At 47.5% G+C, this 19,522-nt stretch overlaps 1 long non-coding RNA gene across 3 annotated transcripts in view; it reads right to left on the reverse strand.

Moving 5' to 3' along the window:
* LOC141990242 (uncharacterized) overlaps positions 1–19,522 on the reverse strand; it is a 61,895-nt gene that overhangs the window by 12,565 nt on the left and 29,808 nt on the right. Inside the window, exons 2-6 of one of the 3 annotated variants that reach the window (XR_012640117.1) lie at positions 15,579–15,834; positions 14,083–14,274; positions 12,554–12,647; positions 5,003–5,152; positions 2,757–3,313 (exon numbers count right to left, since the gene is read on the reverse strand). This is a non-coding gene — a long non-coding RNA (uncharacterized LOC141990242). Of the gene's footprint in view, positions 1–2,756; positions 3,314–5,002; positions 5,153–12,553; positions 12,648–14,082; positions 14,275–15,578; positions 15,835–19,522 lie in introns of those variants that run through there. The other 2 variants (XR_012640116.1, XR_012640118.1) reach the window with 2 other exon arrangements.

Below are 19,522 nucleotides of genomic sequence, written 5' to 3' on the forward strand. Positions count from 1 at the left end.
TGGTATTATCAGGAAGATCACCGATGAATTGTAGTTTCCTCAGGAAGTCAGTGGTGTCTTGAAGATAGCTGGGAGTGCTGGTAGCGTAGGGCCTGAGGAGGGAGTCTACATAGCCAGACAATCCTGCTGTCAGGGTGCCAATCCCTGAGATGATGGGGCGCCCAGGATTTCCAGGTTTATGGATCTTGGGTAGTAGATAGAATATCCCAGGTCGGGGTTCCAGGGGTGTGTCTGTGCGGATTTGATCTTGTGCTTTTTCAGGGAGTTTCTTGAGCAAATACTGTAGTTTCTTTTGGTAACTCTCAGTGGGATCAGAGGGTAATGGCTTGTAGAAAGTGGTGTTGGAGAGCTGCCGAGCAGCCTCTTGTTCATATTCCGACCTATTCATGATGACAACAGCACCTCCTTTGTCAGCCTTTTTGATTATGATGTCAGAGTTGTTTCTGAGGCTGTGGATGGCATTGTGTTAAGCAACGGCTGAGGTTGTGGGGCAAGTGATGCTGCTTTTCCACAATTTCAGCCTGTGCACGTCGGCGGAAGCACTCTATGTAGAAGTCCAGTCTGCTGTCTCGACCTTAAGGAGGAGTCCACCTAGAATCCTTCTTTTTGTAGTGTTGGTAGGGAGGTCTCTGTGGATTAGTATGTTGTTCAGAGGTGTGTTGGAAATATTCCTTGAGTCGGAGATGTCGAAAATAGGATTCTAGGTCACCACAGAACTGTATCATGTTCGTGGGGGTGGAGGGGCAGAAGGAGAGGCCCCGAGATAAGACAGCTGCTTCTGCTGGGCTGAGAGTATAGTTGGACAGGTTAACAATATTGCTGGGTGGGTTGAGGGAACCATTGCTGTGGCCCCTTGTGGCATGTAGTAGTTTAGAAAGTTTAGTGTCCTTTTTCTTTTGTAGAGAAGCAAAGTGTGTGTTGTAAATGGCTTGTCTAGTTTTAGTAAAGTCCAGCCACAAGGAAGTTTGTGTGGAAGGTTGTTTTTTTGTGAGAGTATCCAGTTTTGAGAGCTCATTCTTTATCTTTCCCTGTTTGCTGTAGAGGATGTTGATCAGGTGGTTCCGCAGTTTCTTTGAGAGCGTGTGGCACAAACTGTCAGCATAGTCTGTGTGGTATGTAGATTGTAATGGATTTTTTACCTTCAGTCCTTTTGGTACGATGTCCATCTGTTTGCATTTGGAAAGGAAGATGATGTCTGTCTGTATCTGTACAAGTTTTTTCATGCAGTTGATAGATTTCCACTCCATACGGCTAAATGCAGTGCCTTGCATAATGACGGGTTTCAGAGTAACAGCCGTGTTAGTCTGTATACGCAAAAAGAAAAGGAGCACTTGTGGCACCTTAGAGACTAACCAATTTATTTGAGCATAAGCTTTCGTGAGCTACAGCTCACTTCATCGGATGCATACTGTGGAAAATACAGAAGATGTTTTTATACACACAGACCATGAAAAAATGGGTGTTTATCACTACAAAAGGTTTTCTCTCCCCCAACCCCACTCTCCTGCTGGTAATAGCTTATCTAAAGTGATCACTCTCCTTACAATGTGTATGATAATCAAGGTGGGCCATTTCCAGCACAAATCCAGGGTTTAACAAGAACGTCTGAGGAATGGGGGTGGGGGGTGGGGGAAGGAATAAACAAGGGGAAATAGGTTACTTTTTGTAATGAATCAACCTTTCCCAGTCTCTATTCAAGCCTAAGTTAATTGTATCCAATTTGCAAATTAATTCCAATTCAGCAATCTCTCTTTGGAGTCTGTTTCCGAAGTTTTTCTACTGTAATATCGCAACTTTCATGTCTGTAATCGCGTGACTAGGGAGATTGAAGTGTTCTCCGACTGGTTTATGAATGTTATAATACTTGACATTGATTATCATACACATTGTAAGGAGAGTGATCACTTTAGATAAGCTATTACCAGCAGGAGAGTGGGGTGGGGGGAGAGAAAACCTTTTGTAGTGATAAACACCCATTTTTTCATGGTCTGTGTGTATAAAAACATCATCTGTATTTTCCACAGTATGCCTCCGATGAAGTGAGCTGTAGCTCACGAAAGCTTATGCTCAAATAAATTGTTTAGTCTCTAAGGTGCCACAAGTACTCCTTTTCTTTTTGGTACCAAAGGCTTTCTCTATGCTGCTCTTTTAGAGGTGGTATGGTAAGTGTTCCCTCTCCTTAGGGGATGGTACCCTTGCCTCAGAGCATGAGGTTGGAAGCCTCTGGTGTCTCCATGCCGAAGCAGAGCTGACAGCAGGGCTTCTCTGTGCCACTGTTTTAAAGATGGTACGGTAACGGTGCCCTCTGGGTGAAGTAGTTGCCCAGAGTAGAGCTCAGAGCAGGGCAGAGCTCACAGCAGGAAGCCCCTTCTCAGGTTTCAGCTTCCAGAGTTCGGTGCCCAACCAGAGCAGCAGCTGAGCTCACAGCAGGAGGTTCCTCTGCTGGTATCCTACCAAGGTGGCCACTCTGGGGAGTCCCACTGGCTGGCCAGCTACTCGGGGATCGGTGCCAAGATGGCCGCACTGGGAAACACCCCACTGGCTGGCCAGTTGCTTGGGGATAGGTGCCGAGATGGCCACTCTGGGGAACACCCCCTCTGGCTGGCCAGTCGCTCGGGGGTCGGTGCCGAGATGGCCACTCTGGGGAACACCCCTCTGGCTGGCCAGTTGCTCGGGGGTCGGTGCCGAGATGGCCACTCTGGGGAACACCCCTCTGGCTGGCCAGTTGCTCGGGGGTCAGTGCCGAGATTGCCACACTGGGGAACACCCCTCTGGCTGGCCAGTTGCTCGGGGGTCGGTGCTGAGATGGCCGCACTGGGAAACACCCCACTGGCTGGCTAGTTGCTCGGGGGTCGGTGCCGAGATGGCCACACTGGGGAACACCCCTCTGGCTAGCAAGTTGCTCAGCGGAGCCTTTCCAGGGGGAGTCTGCAGGTGGCTTCTTCTTTTTTTCTCTCTCTCTCTCTCTTCTCCTCTTCACCACTCCACCCCTTTTCAAGTGAAGGCTCTTGGGATGATCCGGGGTCAACACCCACCAGAGTCCCCTGCAGACTGAAGCGTTTTCTCCATAAGGGAGGAATTTTTATTTCAGCTCCCAGCTCCTGTGAGGCTGCAGTTTTAGGTGTGGCAGGTAAAGCACTTCTGTGAGGGTCTCCCAGGCACAGTGAGTGTCTGGCCATGACAGGAACTGACTCCTGGCAGGAGAGGCACCCCTTGGAGCAGAGAGAACCAGGCAAGCCCCTGGGCAGGGGGTGTCATCCTCTAGCAGGGAGGAATATGCTGAAGAACATGGTCTTTCCTTTTTTTTTTTTAACTGAAAAAGAAAATAATTATGAGTCTACTAGATGCCTGGGGAGGGGGGCGGGGAATGCCCCCAGACAGGGAAGGAAAGTGAAGTTCTTTTCCTTTTTCTCTTTTCTTTTTAAACCAAAGGAATAAAATAAAATAAAATAAAATAAAACACTAGCCTGAGTACTTTTAGGGAGAACAAAGGTAACAAAACAAACCCTACTTATGCCAATGACACAGATAAGGAAGGGACAACTGCTCTTTTCCTCAGAGACCAAAAGCAGTAGAGAAGGAAGGGAGGGGGGTTCACCCATGCAGTGCTAAATAGCCTCCAGGCAGACCAGGAGGGAGGGACAGCACATTCAGGGGCTCAACAGGACACTGCTACTAAAAATCTCCGATTAGAGGTGCAGGGGCACACAGACACCTAAAGTGGAGCACCCATAGGGACACTACTCGAAGAAGAATTTAGCTAATTTCAAGCCATTGTGAAAAAAATGCATCTGTGCAAAGAATTTGAACATGATTCCAAACAGCTGATTATAAAAGGGCATGACAGACTCTACAAATGGCTCTGTAACCATGCTTCAAACCACCATCCCCTCCTCCCATCCATCATCATGCCAGTTTATAACATATTCCTAGTGTAAATTATGAGCCAGAAAACCAGCTCATGTTGACATTTTCACATTCCAGCCTACAGGTGCCAAGAGGATTCAGAGATTATTAAATGTTAAGGCCACAAGGTACCTTTATGATCATCTACTCTGACCTCCTGCATAGCACTGGCCAGAGGAATTTATCCAGTGGTTCCTTCATGTAGCTCAATAACTTGTAGTTCCACTCCAGCATATATTTTAGAAAGACATCCAATCCTGCATTCAAGACTCTGAAAAATGGGGAAGTTACCCTCACTGATAAAAAATTGCAACTTATTTCCAGTTGCAACTTTGCTGACTTCAACTTCCAGCCACTGGATCTTGTTATATGAAATTAAGGTGCCCTCTAGTTTCAGACTTATACACTGTGATCAAGCTGCCTCTTAACCTTTGCTTTGGTAACTAGATTGAGTTTATTTAGTCTCTCACAGGAAGGAGTGTTTTCCTAAGAACATAAGAACGGCCATACTGGATCAGACCAAAGGTCCACCTAGCCCAGTATCCTGTCTTCCGACCGTGGTCAATGCCAGGAACCCCAGAGGGAATGAACAGAACAGGTCATCATCAAGTGATCCATTCTCTGTTGCTCATTCCCAGCTTCTGGCAAACAGAGGCTAGGGACACCAGCCCTGCCCATCCTGGCTAATAGCCATGGATGGACCTATTCTCCATGCATTTATCTAGTTCTTTCCAGACATCACCTCCTTCTTGTACATCTCCTGTGACCCTTTCCAGTTTTTCACCATACTTTTCAAGTGTGCACACCAGAACTGGACACAGTATTCCCTTAATACTCTCATTAATGCCATATACAGAGTCAATATTACCACCTCACTCCTGGTCCAGATTCCCTTATTGATACACCCAAGGATCATGTTAGTGTTTTTGCCACAGCATCACACTGGGAACTTATGGGCAGCTGGTTATCAACAATGATTCCTAAGTCCACTCAGGATACAGTGCTTTCAGGATACAGTTTCCCCTATCCATTAAGGATGGCCTATATTCTTTGTTCCAGGATGTCTATGCCCTTGCATTTGGCTGGGTTAACTTACATGTATGTTTGATTGTGCTCAGCTTTACCAATTGATCCAGATTGCTCTCTCTCAGAGACCCATTCTTGTACATATTTCATGGTGGAGAAGTTATCTGTATGCTTCTGGAATGAGGAGGTTTCTTCTGTAGGGCAGATTTTTTTCCCTCACCTTCACAGAAAGGAAAAGACTGTGCTATTATCCTTAAGACTCATCTCTTAAGATATGTTTGCTAGGATTTGCAATACATCTTGAAGCCTGTTAGAATGGTCACCATTTCTTCAACAATAATTATTACCTCTACTTCCCTTACTGGTAGCTCGCATCCAACGCCAGCTGAAAAGAACAGATCTGACCTATGGCTTCTGCCTTCTTTCAACATATTTATTACTTTTGTTCGTTTCAATGTGTCATGATAAAAGTGAAAGGTAAATTAAAAGTGGGAAAGTGATAGCTTAATTTCTTAAAAGTAAATGATCATTCAAGCTTATGTACACTGAAATATCCAAAAATGATGGGTAAGATGGAACACCAACTTCCAGTGATCTTAAAGAGGCCATTATTTTAATGAATTAGGGATGGATGCCTTCAGTACTGATTTGCAGGTATTTGTCCTGAATGTTTTCTGTTGTTTGGTGGGGGGCTGTGCAGGCTTGCAATGGTTGGAGCATATCTACCAGATCAACTATATTCTTGAGGGCATTCCCTTTATTATTAATTGTTCATATATTACAGTAGCACCAGGAGGCCCTGATACCAGATGCCTATTGTCCTAGGTGCAGCTCATGTACATACTTAGAAACACCCCGTGTCCCAAACAGCTTACAATCTAAATAGACAAGGCAGACAATGAGTGGGAGACAAGACAATGCTACTATCCCCATAGTACAGATGGGAAACTGAGACAAGGACAGAGACGTGTATTGCCCCAGATAATACAGGATGTTGGTGACAGAGCTGGGAATTGGATCTTAATCTCTTTGAGTTATGGTGCAATGCCTTAACTACAATTCTTCCAGTGCCCTTGGTGCCATCTTCATTATCGTAGAATGAGGCCCTGTACTGTAATACTGATTGGACCAAATCCTCAGCTGGTGTGAATCAGCATAGGTCCCATGGTTTCAGTGGAACTAAGTGAATTGACACCAGCCCAATATAAACCACATTCATTTCCTTTTCTTTACGTTTTTCCTATTTTCCCCATTTCTGACTTGAATTGACCTGGTATTCAATGAAAGAAATGCCATCAGGAATGGATGAGATTTATGCAGCAGACGTTTGTTGAGTAATAATGGCTTTTAAAACAGTAAAACTGACTCTGGCTATGAAGGGCATAAGCATTTTCCCGGGGACACTCTTCCTGGTAGAATTCCTGCTTAGGTGCCAAATGTGAAATCTCATATTAGATGAAAACATACGAGCTGCTCATGGCAAGCTCTTGGCCATCCTTGTCAGAAGCTGGGAGTTGAACTCAGGGTTCTCAGAGCTCAAGGCAGTTTGAAATGTGCATCTCCTCTTTCCACCAAGTCATTCACTATTCAAAATGAAGTTTGACAAAACTGTGCCAAGACATATTGTGCCGAGATGCTTCCAAGTGGGAAAAAAAGGAGACCCAAACAGTACAGCGATGGTTAGGATGATGTGTTGTGGAATACTGCATAGTTCAGAGTAGCGTAAAGTATCTCCTCTCTGTTCTTCAGGCCCCAGTTCAGCACTCCACTCCTTTCCAGAAAAGTATGTCAGCACATACATAACTTACTGAAGCATGTGCTTCACTGATCTGCTGAATGGGGATAGGCTTCAGCATGGGCTTTTGTAGTTCTGCAAATTGTGCAGTCACAGGTTTTAACTTCTGGCTTTAAGAGTCAGCATCCTTAAAACCAGAGCAATGCCACAGCACCTCAGCATGCAATAAAATAATTAAAAACACACCTGCACACACAGCAACCGCTGCCTCTCCTTGGGCCTGAGGTCAAAGAGACCTGTGAACCAACAAAACACCTGCTTCATTGAGTTCATCCTCTGGCAAAGTGCCTAGAGGCCATGGCAATGCTCATGGTACAAACACCAGGATAAATAAAAGAACCAGATCTGCTTTTTCCTTGGGCACAAATTGCAGGGGCAATTCGGTCACTTATCCTGCATCCCACTTTCCTTGTTTAAACAGCGGGACATCGCCAGTGCCCTTCACATACCCTCATTCTAACCTCAGTTCAAGCTGGGTCAAAACAGACCGAGACAATTAGCATGGTCCTGCATGCTTTGTGCACCTAGAATGCCTCTTGACCTCACCGCAAGTCTGAGGTGTACAATGAATGGCAAGGTTTAGGTCCGATGACACTGTTCACTTGGAACAAAAGGGACCAGCTGCCACCCACGTAAACTCTACGTTTCCTCCCTTCTGCAGCTGTGGAACCTAACTCACAAACCGGGAAGAATTAGTGGGGGAAGCAAAAGTGGACGGGAATCTGGGGGGCAGTGACCATGAGTTGGTCGAGTTCAGGATCCTGACGCAGGGAAGAAAGGTTCGCACCAGGATACGGACCCTGGACTTCAGGAAAGCAGACTTCGACTCCCTCAGGGAACGGATGGGTAGGATCCCCTGGGGGACTAACATGAAGGGGAAAGGAGTCCAGGAGAGCTGGCTGTATTTCAAGGAATCCCTGTTGAGGTTACAGGGACAAACCATCCCGATGAGTCAAAAGAATAGTAAATATGGCAGGCGACCAGCTTGGCTTAACGGTGAAATCCTAGCGGATCTTAAATATAAAAAAGAAGCTTACAAGAAGTGGAAGGTTGGACATATGACCAGGGATGAGTATAAAAATATTGCTCGGGCATGTAGGAATGAAATCAGGAGGGCCAAATCGCACCTGGAGCTGCAGCTAGCAAGAGATGTCAAGAGTAACAAGAAGGGTTTCTTCAGGTATGTTGGCAACAAGAAGAAAGCCAAGGAAAGTGTGGGCCCCTTACTGAATGAGGGAGGCAACCTAGTGACAGAGGATGTGGAAAAAGCTAATGTACTCAATGCTTTTTTTGCCTCTGTCTTCACTAACAAGGTCAGCTCCCAGACTGCTGCGCTGGGCATCACAACATGGGGAGTAGATGGCCAGCCCTCAGTGGAGAAAGAGGTGGTTAGGGACTATTTAGAAAAGCTGGACGTGCACAAGTCCATGGGGCCGGACGAGTTGCATCCGAGAGTGCTGAAGGAATTGGCGGCTGTGATTGCAGAGCCCTTGGCCATTATCTTTGAAAACTCGTGGCGAACGGGGGAAGTCCCGGATGACTGGAAAAAGGCTAATGTAGTGCCAATCTTTAAAAAAGGGAAGAAGGAGGATCCTGGGAACTACAGGCCAGTCAGCCTCACCTCAGTCCCCGGAAAAATCATGGAGCAGGTCCTCAAGGAATCAATCCTGAAGCACTTACATGAGAGGAAAGTGATCAGGAACAGTCAGCATGGCTTCACCAAGGGTAGGTCATGCCTGACTAATCTAATCGCCTTCTATGATGAGATTACTGATTCTGTGGATGAAGGGAAAGCAGTGGATGTATTGTTTCTTGACTTTAGCAAAGCTTTTGACACGGTCTCTCACAGTATTCTTGTCAGCAAGTTAAAGAAGTATGGGCTGGATGAATGCACTATAAGGTGGGTAGAAAGTTGGTTAGATGGTTGGGCTCAACGGGTAGTGATCAATGGCTCCATGTCTAGTTAGCAGCCGGTGTCAAGTGGAGTGCCCCAGGGGTCGGTCCTGGGGCCGGTTTTGTTCAATATCTTCATAAATGATCTGGAGGATGGTGTGGATTGCACTCTCAGCAAATTTGCGGATGATACTAAACTGGGAGGAGTGGTAGATAGGATACAGGGACCTAGAGGGCAGGGATAAGATACAGAGGAACCTAGACAAATTGGAGGATTGGGCCAAAAGAAACCTGATGAGGTTCAATAAGGATAAGTGCAGGGTCCTGCACTTAGGACGGAAGAACCCAATGCACCGCTACAGACTAGGGACCGAATGGCTAGGCAGCAGTTCTGCGGAAAAGGACCTAGGGGTTACAGTGGACGAGAAGCTGGATATGAGTCAGCAGTGTGCCCTTGTTGCCAAGAAGGCCAATGGCATTTTGGGATGTATAAGTAGGGGCATAGAGAGCAGATCGAGGGACGTGATCGTTCCCTTCTATTCGACATTGGTGAGGCCTCATCTGGAGTACTGTGTCCAGTTTTGGGCCCCACACTACAAGAAGGATGTGGATAAATTGGAGAGAGTCCAGCGAAGGGCAACAAAAATGATTAGGGGTCTGGAACACATGACTTATGAGGAGAGGCTGAGGGAACTGGGAATGTTTAGTCTACGGAAGAGAAGAATGAGGGGGGATTTGATAGCTGCTTTCAACTACCTGAGAGGTGGTTCCAGAGAGGATGGTTCTAGGCTATTCTCAGTGGTAGAAGAGGACAGGACAAGGAGTAATGGTCTCAAGTTGCACTGGGGGAGGTTTAGGTTGGATATTAGGAAAAACTTTTTCACTAGGAGGGTGGTGAAACACTGGAATGCGTTACCTAGGGAGGTGGTAGAATCTCCTTCCTTGGAAGTTTTTAAGGTCAGGCTTGACAAAGCCCTGGCTGGGATGATTTGATTGGGGATTGGTCCTGCTTTGAGCAGGGGGTTGGACTAGATGACCTCCTGAGGTCCCTTCCAACCCTGATATTCTATGATTCTATGATTCTATGATTAACTCTGGAGCAGAAGATAGAATAGGGTCCTTGCTATCCAAGCTGCCCTTTTCTGTTTTCTTTGAGCCTTTCTTTTCACCCCTTGGGGGCAAATGGGAATAGATGTGTTATTTTTGTATAAATATGCCATGTCCCTGGGTGTATCTTTGTGATATTATTCTGCATGCTGAGAGTTAGATCAAAAGACATCAGGCAGGAAAGGTAAAACAGTGACCTAGAGAAGGAGCATCCCCTCCAACACAATTGCAAGGTTTAAAGCCATGAAGAAGGGCTCCTCAGTTTCAACCCCGGCACCAGAGCTGTTTGGCTGAAAGAGCAGTTACATGACACTGGTCAGTTAAAAGGTACCCTTCACAGAAAGGTCAGGGAGAGGAGTGGTCAGTCAGCTGTGATGCTGACACAGAGACTGAATCAGAGTCAAGTTTAGAGCAAAAGGAGAATGGGGACCACCAGGGCGAAGTCATGTCTGCCCAAGGGCTGGATGCCAAGCGTGGATCAGACAGTATTTATGCGGTCTCCTTGCTGTTTTAATTCCCCTTCTCTAAGCGCTGGGTACCTTGTACCTTTGGCAGAATATACCATAGGGCTTCTCTACATGGTGCATTAGTCCACATCTGAAGAGCATCCACTGAAGTGCATGGGATCCCCTTTCAGCGCTGGCTTAGCATCTGTATGATGTGTGAATAGGAGAGGGCACCTCAGCCTTTGGACAGTTCCAGACTTTCTAGCCCCTGGGTTCATTCCATGGTGCAGCTGGTAGCTGGCCGACTTCTCCTCTTGGCGTGCTAAAGAATAAACTACATGGCAGTGCCCACAGTGAGACAACCACACTGAGGCTGTGGCTACCACCCTTGGACTCACAAATAATTTAGACTCTCACAAGTAAACCAATTAAACCAGTAACTATAAACCATACGTAAGGGTTTGATTAAGGAGAAATATACAATCAATATAAATATTCAATGATTCAAATGATTGGAGATATCAACAATGCTTTTTAAGTACCAAAGGCTATGCTGGCAAGCACACTAGGTCGCATGACCACACCCCCAACCCCAAAGTTCCTAACCAGACATGTCTCCCCCTTGGCTCTGTCCATCCTCCCAGGTCCCAGGTACTCAGCTGGTGCCCACATGGACACATTGCAGGCCTGCCAGGAGATGCTGTAAGAAACACTCTTTATTTTACTGGGAACTAGCAGTGCAGGGCTTGGTGATCCAGGTAGATGAAAGCCCTTAATGGTTCAACATTAAACTCTAACCTCCTATCTAACTGTGACAGAGGGGACTCACTCAGGGTCCTTTTCTGGCTAAGTGGTCAGGAGACTGGTGCAGGCAAGCAGGCAATCCCCTGGGGGATCTCTGGAGAGGGACTAACCACCCACTCCCTTCTGGAGCAGCGCAGACAGTCTTTAAAGCTTGGAACCTGAAGGTTCAGCTGCAAGCAGGTCGGGTTTCTGAATCCAAAATCTCAGATCTGGTGTGAGCTGGCTGCAGGACAGGCAGGCTGCAGGCAGTGGCCGGAGAGCCGGGTTGTCTCCTCCTGTTGCTGGCAGGCTGGTGGCAGGAGGAGCAGGTTGTTCCCTTCAGAGCGATTCCTGAAGGCTGGGTTTACAAACAGGCCAGTTGCTAGGCCGGGACTTGCTGAGCTGGCTGACTGTAAGGAGACCTCTGTTCCCCGACTGGCTCTGCCATGTGGAGGGAAAGGCGGGCTATCCGCAGCCTCCCTCCTGCTTTCCCGGGCATTCAGGGGCCCTGCACAGGGTCAGAATCTGTTGTCATCTGCCTGGCTGTCCTCTTCCCTCTAGTTGGCTACTGGTGACGGCAGAGGACTAGGGGGGTCATGTCCCTCTCCCCTTCCTTTCTGCTGACGTGGAAAGTCACCAGTGCAGGGCTCTGCCTTGGGCCCCACAGGGGCCCAAGAGGGCTGTCTCTTCTTCTGGGGCACCATTCCCTTGCTACGAGGTGAGGGCTACATGCTCATACACTCACTGGCCCATGTGGGCCCTGCCGGTGCGCACTGAATGTTCGTTAGTGCATGTTAATGTAGCACTGTTTGAAAGGGGACCCCATTAACGAGCACCAGGAACCGTTCAGTGCATGCCAGCCAGGCCCACACCAGTAGGGTGACCAGACAGCAAGTGTGAAAAATTGGGACAGGGGGCCTATATAAGAAAAAGACCCAAAAATCGGGACTATCCCTATAAAATCGGAACATCTGGTCACCCTACACAGTAGCCAATTAGTACATGACACACAAGCGCGCACTAGAGTTGTCATCCCCTCTGGGGCGGACCAACACACTGTGTAGACACGCCCTTCCTTTGTGTTGGAGAAGCTGATTCTGTCTCCTTGCACTGCTACTGTGCACAGGTTGCCCAGAGGCAAACTCCATTAAGCCTGCTAAGCAACATGGCAGACAACCAAGGGGTGTAACCTGAAGACCCAGTCAGGAAGTGGTTGGATTGTGGGGAAGGGAAGGCATGGATCTGCCGCTTGAAAGGGGTGCACTTGGGGGACTGGAAAAAGGGGTTTCAGCAGGGCCAGCCTGCTCCGTGTACACCAGCTGAGTATTTTATTTGTTAATAAACCATGTATTATAGAATGCCTGAATTAGTCTTGACAGGTTGTTTGCAGTTGGCTCCAGCCCAGAGGATGTCATTTTCTATAGTAATGGGCCAGACTGTATGGTTCATTCTCAGCATGCAAGAATCCACAGGAAGAGAAGTCAAAAAAAACCATATGGTAAAAATGTAAATTGGGTACAAGTGAACAATAGGTGTCTTAGTACAGCTACCTGGATGGTGTCTACATCTAGGAGCAAAGAATGCAGGCCATACTTACAGGATGCAGGACTCCACCCTGGGAAGCAGTGACTTTGAAAGAGATCTAGGGGTGGTGGTGGATAATCAGCAGAACATGAGCTCCCAATGTGGTCCTGTGGCAAAAAAAGCAGATGTGATCCTGGGATGCATAAATGGGGGAATCTCAAGTCGGACCAGAGAGGTTGTTTTACCTCCATATTTGGCCCTGGTGTGACCACTGCTGGAATCCTGTGTCCAGTTCTGGTGCCCACAATTCAAAAAGGATGTTAAGAGGGTTCAGAGAAGAGCCACAAGCATGACTAAAGGATTAGAAAACATGCCTGATAGTGATAGACTCAAGGAGCTCAATCTATTTTGCTTAATAAAGAGAAGGTTAAGGGGTGACTTGATCATAGTCTGTAAGTACCTACATGGGGAACAAATATTTGATAATGGGCTCTTAAGTCTAGCAGAGAAAAGTCTAACACAATCCAATGGCTGGATGTTGAAGCTAGATAAATTAAGACTGGAAATAAGGCATCTTTTTTAACAGTGAGAGTAATTAACCATGGCACAGTGAACCAAGGGTCATGGTGGATTCTCTATCACTGACAATCTTTAAGGACTGGATGTTTTGCACTGTGAATTTTTTTAGGGGTGTGGGGGCAGTTTTCTGTCCTGTTATACAGGAAGTCAGACTAGATGATCCCAATGGTCCCTTCTGGCCTTGGAACCTATCAATCAATGAAAAAAGGATCAAAGGAATTTTTTTGAATGCAATGAATAATTAATGTGTGGAATTCACTGCTGCAAGATACTGGTGAGTGAATAGCTTTGGGAGTTTGCAGAAACAAAGAGACACACATGGGCAAGAATAACATCTGCAGTTGCACTCACTAGGATAAAACCCTCATGCTGAAGCTCATCGCCGGATGAGATCAGAAGGCATCCTGCACAGTTTCCACAGTCAGTTTCAGTATGCGGGTTTTAATGCCTTAATTTGAGTCATTTCTTTGTAGGGGACCAAAGACCAGATTAGACTGACTGTTACCTGGTGCTCTGATAGGAGCTTTGATGCTGAAGAGCTAAATAAACATACATCAGTCATGCGGCTCCTACTTACTGGGAAGTACGTTTGTATGCAATAAAGGCTAATTGAGTCACTAAGGCCACAGCTCACTGGATAGGACAGTGTACAGATGTGCTGCCCCAGCGAGAGTTCCTGGAGGCACAGAGCTTTGGGCAGGGAAAATACCATAGGAACCAGCCCAGAGTGTGGCTGTGTGTACTCCCTCTCAGAAGTGTGAGGTCCTTTGGAGAAGACAGGGAGGGGACCACTGACCCCCTACCAGGGTGTCTAGTGCTGATGGTAGCGGTAGGTGATGGGGCAAGCTCTTACTCCCCCTATGTACACTGAAGAGCAGTGAAGACAATGGGCCTTCTAGAGGAGTCAAGTGGGGAAGAAGGCTATCAGAATCTGCCCCTCCCTCTTTGCACTTCCAGTGTGCCCAGCTCCTGTACAAGAGGGGAAGGGAAGGTCCTTGCACTCTGTACGCCCAATGCACTTACAAGCCAGCTGAGCCCAACAGAGCCTGCAGAATATGCGACCAGAAAGAGAAGATAAGTCTCAATAAGGTATCTGAGCACTGCCTAGGGAGAGCTGGTGGGAAGCCAGGATTTCTGTTCCAGTTGCAATTCTGATGTTTCCTGGGGGCGGGAATCATTCCCAATCAGAAGGAGAAGCCAAAATTTCAAAGCTTCCTGCAAAATAAATTTACCACGAATTACCTGTTGCAACACATCACTGGCCCTTGAAGAGCTTGCGAAGCCCCTGCTACAATGCCCATCTTCGTGTGCAAGTGGTGGAGTCCCCCACGGTGCACCAGAGGCTGGTCCTGGCAGAAAGCACCAGAATCGGAGACATCCTGGACTACGACCTGGGGAACTGGGTGGATTCCCTGGGTGCTTGGTTGGCGCATGGGGCTCTCCACCTTGCGGGTACTCCAGGAGGTGGGGGCAGCCTTGTCACCCACCTCTCAGGTTTTCCTTGAGCGGTTCCTGAGAGAGGATGCCCCCCACCTGCCCCTCACCCTGGTCCTCCAAACCTTTTCATCGGACCCCTGCTCCGCGAGCACCCCCCCCCTCAGCCCCATCCCTTCCACAACTCGAGCTGGCTGATTGCCCTGCCGCCGGTTCATTTCTGAACCATGCCTAGAGAACAACTCTACACGCTTGTGCTTCACATGTTTCACCTCCTCACCCTCATGTCCCGCCACTTGGCATCGGGATACCTTTTACCACCTGTGGGAGGCAAGGAACCCTGGTGGGCCAACCTGTTCTCCACCGTGGTCCCACAGCCCTCTGGGGATATTGGTTGGTGGCTCCTTCATGGAGCCGTGGGCACAGTCGTGTACCTTGCGCACTTCATCCCCATCCCCGATGCCTGTCCCTTTTGCAGCGTGAGGGAGATCCAGGCACACGCTTATCTCGAATACGCCAGGTTGCAGCCCCTTATCCGGCTCCTCCAGAAACTCCTGTTGAGGTTCTAGGTGCACTTTTCCCCCACACCTGTTTATATGCGCACACCCTATCCATGGCCCCATGAAGTCATGAGACCTCCTCGTCAACCTCCTCCTGGCACTGGCCAAAGTGGCCATCTACAGCACCAGGAGGAGGATGCTGGACAGGGAGGTGCTCTGTGACTGTGGGGCCTATTTCCGTTCCTCCCTCGTCTCACGTATCTGGGCAGAGTTCCTTTGGGCAGTGGCCACTGGCTCCCTGGACAGCTTTGAGGAGCAGTGGGTGCTGTCCGGGGTTCTCTGCTCAGTGTCCCCCTCTGGATCCCGAATTTTGAACCTATGACCCCCCCCCACCACTCCAGGCCCTGTTATTCCTTAGTTGTCCCTTGTATTCCGTTGGGTCCCAGGTCCAGTGGCTCCTCCCAGAAGGCTGCAGGAGGGGCCTCCCGCCTGTCTCCCAGAATTCAATAAGGCTCTTGAAGAGGAACGAGGCCAGCACACATGTGACTGGTCAACTGATCCCCAATTGGGTTTAAAAGATGGCACCTGGGCCCTCAAGGGAGGGGACTGGCTGGTGAGAGCTGCCGGAGACCTGGAGAAACAGCGATCTGGACAGTCAGCACCTGAGAAGACTTGGAGAAACAGGAAGCAGCAGGTGAGAGCTGGCAGAAGTCACCTGGCGGAGAACAGTAGGAGACCTCATTGAGGGAGCTGAGTTCTGAGGACAACTGGAACAGAACCGCTGGTGAGAACAGATGAAAGCTGGGGATCCCTGAGGAGTGGAAGGTTTAAACGGTGACCCCTGGGGAAAAGGGAAAGAACCAGCTTGGTCAGGGAATCTGAGCTCATAATCAAGTAGGTAGACTTTATGTGCCCTGAGCAGGGCAGGGCTTAAAGGCAGGACAATATGTGCCTTAGAGCCATGGATCGGGGCAAAAGGAACTGGGAACACAGTGCTGCTATTGATTCTCCAATGGGGCCCCTTGTCCAGGGAACGGAAAAACCTGTTTGATCTTTTTGTCTTTACTGTGAAATCAGATAAAAGTTTTATTACAAGGCTCTGAGGGAACTACTGCACCGATGTCTATGAATAAATTATACCCAGGGGTGCATTTTGTTTTGGATACTGAGAGATTACGTTCTGATCATAAAGTTTGGAGAAGAAGGGAAGCTTGCCACTGGAGGGGGCCCTAGATAGGGTTACACTATGACAGGGACCATCAAAATATTTCATTTCAGTTATGTTGAATCATTTCACTTAGACAGTGGTGAAACATTTCCTGTCAAGAAGGTAAAATCATGGTATTTCAATAAGGTAAAATGTTTTGTTTAGATGTTCTTGTTTTGATTGATTTTGATCAACTTAATATTGCATTAAATATTAAATATAATATATAAAATTAAAATATTTAATATAATATAAAAGTCAAAACAAAATGAATCAGAACAATAAAGTCTAAATGAAACATTTGACCATTATTGAAACAAAACATGCTGATGTTGTTGAAATTAAATAAGAACGTCAAAATGATTCATGCGGACTTCACGGTGTTGACAATGTGGTTGGAATGAACACCTTCCAAACAATGTTGCCATTTTTATAAAGTTGCATTTTTCAATTTAGAGCCATTGGCCATTATCTCTGAAAACTAATAGAGGGATAGGGGGAGGTCCCGGACGACTGGAAAAAGGCTAATGTAGTGCCCATCTTTAAAAAAGGGAAGAAGGAGGATGCCGGGAACTACAGGCCAGTCAGCCTCACCTCAGTCCCTGGAAAAATCATGGAGCAGGTCCTCAAGGAATCAATTCTCAAGCACTTAGAGGAGAGGAAAGTGATCAGGAACAGTCAGCATGGATTCACCAAGGGCAAGTTATGCCTGACTAATCTAATGGCCTTCTATGATGAGATAACTGGCTCTGTGGATGAGGGGAAAGAAGTGGATGTGTTGTTCCTTGACTTTAGCAAAGCTTTTGACATGGTCTCCCACAGTATTCTTGCCAGCAAGTTAAAGATGTATGGGCTGGATGAATGGACTATAAGGTGGATAGAAAGCTGGCTAGATTGTCGGGCTTGACGGGTAGTGATCAATGGCTCCATGTCTAGTTGGCAGCCGGTATCAAGTGGAGTGCCCCTAGGGTTGGTCCTCAGGTCGGTTTTGTTCAATATCTTCATAAATGATCTGGAGGACGGTGTGGATTGCACCCTCAGCAAGTTTGCAGATGACACTAAACTGGGAGGAGAGGTAGATACGCTGGAGGGTAGGGATAGGATACAGAGGGCCCTAGACAAATTAGAGGATTGGGCCAAAAGAAATCTGATGAGGTTCAACAAGGACAAGTGCAGAGTCCTGCACTTAGGATGGAAGAATCCCATGCACCGCTACAGACTAGGGACCAAATGACTAGGCAGCAGTTCTGCAGAAAAGGACCTAGGGGTTACAGTGGACGAGAAGCTGGATATGAGTCAACAGTGTGCCCTTGTTGCCAAGAAGGCCAATGGCATTTTGGGATGTATATGTAGGGGCATAGAGAGCAGATCGAGGGACGTGACTGCTTCCCTCTATTCGACGTTGGTGAGGCCTCATCTGGAGTACTGTGTCCAGTTTTGGGCCCCACACTACAAGAAGGATATGGAAAAATTGGAAAACGCCCAGCGGAGGGCAACAAAAATGATTAGGGGCTGGAACATATGACTTATGAGGAGAGGTTGAGGGAACTGGGATTGTTTAGTCTGTGGAAGAGAAGAATGAGGGGGGATTTGATAGCTGCTTTCAACTACCTGAAAGGGGGTTCCAAAGAGGACGGATCTAGACTGTTCTCAGTGGTAGCAGATGACAGAACAAGGAGTAATGGTCTCAAGTTGCAGTGGGGGCCGGGTTAGGTTGGATATTAGGAAAAACTTTTTCACAAGGAGGGTGGTGAAGCACTGGAATGCGTTACCTAGGGAGGTGGTGGAATCTCCTTCCTTTGAAATTTTTAAGGTCAGGCTTGACAAAGCCCTGGCTGGGATGATTTAGTTGTGGATTGGTCCTGCTTTGAGCAGGGGGTTGGACTAGATGACCTTCCAACCCTGATATTCTATGATTCTGTGAGGTACCCGTCTCTGTGAGTGATCCACGAACAGCGATGTGTCTCCTGGAGTCAGGCAGCCTAGGTGTGTGTTGTGGGAATGAGTGAGGTGCCTGCTCACTCCACAGAAAACAGTGGGAGGAGGTGGCTACCTTCTCACCTGCACCCATCATCACCCTCTTCCTGTTGTAATGTGGATCAATCATTGGGCCAGAGAGAGTGACTCTGTGTCCTGGCTCTTGGGACACCATCTTGTGGGAGGGGGATGGATCCAGGGCCCAGGCCCCGTGCCCCAATTACTTTTGTTTATCTACAGAGGAACAGCTTCAACCAGAGAAACTAAGGGTGCGGCACATCAGAGGGTTCTACAACCCAGTAGCTGACGCACACTCCTGAGAGCTGGGCAACCCCTCAGGTTGAGGGGGGAATTGAACTAGAGTCTCCCACTTCTCAGGTGAGTGCTCTAACCACCGGGCTAAAGGGCAGGGATGGTTCCACCTCCTCTGGTCAGGCTGAGTGCAGCCTGCGTACCAGATGGGGACGGGAGAGCTAGTTGCTCCTGCACCTATCTTCCCCTGGTTCGTGGGTCACCCTGGGGCTTAGGTGGGAGATAGGTGCCCAGATGCCTACAGTGAGGCAGCAGCGTGCATGCTCAGAGGCAGGAACTTAGGTGCCAAACGAGTTAGTCACCTATAGAGTTCAGCAGGAGTTTCGTGGATTGCAGTGAAGCCAAAACTGGACCCTAGACACCTAAACATATTTGTGGAGCAGGGCCAGAGAGAGACTAAGGGACCAGCCCACCATCAGGCAGGGTGCCTGGGTGAAGCAGTGAATTGAACCGACTTCTCCTGAGTCCCAGGCTAGTACATCAGTCACTGAACCATCCTTTCCCCTCACACATCAAATCTGGAGCCACCATATTTTTTTTCAAATTATAAAATTGCAATGAATTCTTTTTGTCTACTAAATGTGAAATTTGTTTCAATGTACAAAGGATAATCCCTTAAAATACAGAAATTAGATCACCACTGGATTCGGCATGATTTATATGGGAGCAAAATGGTCTTGCATTAGCACAGTACATGTCAACTCAGCATGAACATTTGGCTTAGGCATGACAGACAAGTGCCTGTCCTGGAAATGTTCATTGAATAATTACAAACAGCTTTGAATTTAGACTCTTTTGTGTCTAAATAAAATACAGGATAAATAAAGAGTGATTAGAATCCATTAATGGGAAAGGGTAACTAATTGAAATAGATTATAGGTAGGAAATTAAATCTGTCAGGAACCTTTCTCATAAAAGAAAATATCACTCTAGCTTTTGTGCGGGGAGAGCTAGTAGTTTATCAGACGCACTTTTCCAGGAGAACAGAATTCCAAGAGAGGGGATAATTATTATCTTTGCATTACAGTGGTGT

This window comes from Natator depressus, chromosome 6 (genome assembly GCF_965152275.1).
Source record: "Natator depressus isolate rNatDep1 chromosome 6, rNatDep2.hap1, whole genome shotgun sequence".
Lineage (NCBI taxonomy): Eukaryota > Metazoa > Chordata > Testudines > Cheloniidae > Natator > Natator depressus.